The sequence below is a fragment of the Penaeus monodon genome, chromosome 15 (genome assembly GCF_015228065.2).
Source record: "Penaeus monodon isolate SGIC_2016 chromosome 15, NSTDA_Pmon_1, whole genome shotgun sequence".
NCBI lineage: Eukaryota > Metazoa > Arthropoda > Malacostraca > Decapoda > Penaeidae > Penaeus > Penaeus monodon.
The window spans coordinates 28,556,337-28,557,383 of NC_051400.1; the positions used below are offsets into that span (position 1 = coordinate 28,556,337).

The 1,047-nt window shown below is 35.1% G+C and overlaps 1 protein-coding gene across 1 annotated transcript in view; it reads right to left on the minus strand.

Annotated features, from left to right (window-relative positions):
- Positions 1-147: 147 nt before the first annotated feature.
- Positions 148-1,047, minus strand: part of LOC119582146 (N-alpha-acetyltransferase 80-like) — a gene marked incomplete at its 5' end in the record, with an annotated part of 1,092 nt that continues 192 nt past the window's right edge. The window contains 1 exon segment of the mRNA XM_037930383.1: positions 148-1,047.

Sequence of the window (1,047 nt, forward strand, 5' to 3'; positions counted from 1 at the left end):
CATAAAGTATCGTATAGAGAGGATTGTGCCGTGAGTAAATGAAGCCTCTTTGGAATTAAAACCAAGCTTACGTCATCTTACCCAGGTTCTAAATCACTTAAGCCCCGTGACCATAATAGATATACACCTAATTCTGTAAAAGTCGATCGATTCACAGGGTAGCACTTGATGAAAACATTTGCTCTAATGTGAAGTTATTTATATGATTTCTGATATAGAAGGATTTCAACTAATAAGATTACAACGTAGATATTTTTAGTTCAAGGAGAACCGATAACTATCTTAATCTCCTGGAGTTGACACGTGAACACATTTCCCTGTCCTTCTGCAGCACACGTTTGTTTGCAAAGAAATGTATAATCAAACTAATGAAATCGTTGTTTGCCATCTAGCGTGAGTCTTTTGTTAGCATTTTGCATAAGGGTTTTCAACAATGTACCTGTCTAGTCAGATGGATTCTTTGGCTATAAACCTTTAGAACAATTATCAGTCATTATACCCATCATCGGAATATAATGTTCTTTAAGTCTGGCAATTAGGAACAAACTAAAACAAATTATTTATAAAATAAAACATTCAAATCAATAATCCTTATATTAGCTAAACACGGCATAAAGCTAGTGCTCCTGTTTTCCTTAATTTATTCGGCCAGCTAGATTGCGCAAAATATCACTAAAATTCATTGGCAGTCTTTGGAGTATTCGTTTTGAATAGATAAACTGACAAAATGGTGATTTTTAATATGAAGAAAGCTTCTACAGTGTATTCACCAATGAATTATTTTCCTGCTTTAGTCTTTAAGAGTAGCAATAAAAAAAAACTACGCTAGCTATAACACATTATTTCGAGAAAAAAAAACAAGAGTAAATATCGCAAAAGCTACCGAGTGGTAACACAAACCCCATCTTCATCTTCACAACCCGTTCCAAACTTGCTCTAAATTATCACCAACACACTTTACATGAGAACAGGGTTTCGAAAACTGTGTGAAGTCGTGGAGAGGTCGTCGTATCCTAATGAACGTCGGTCTGCATCCTGAAATCCAGT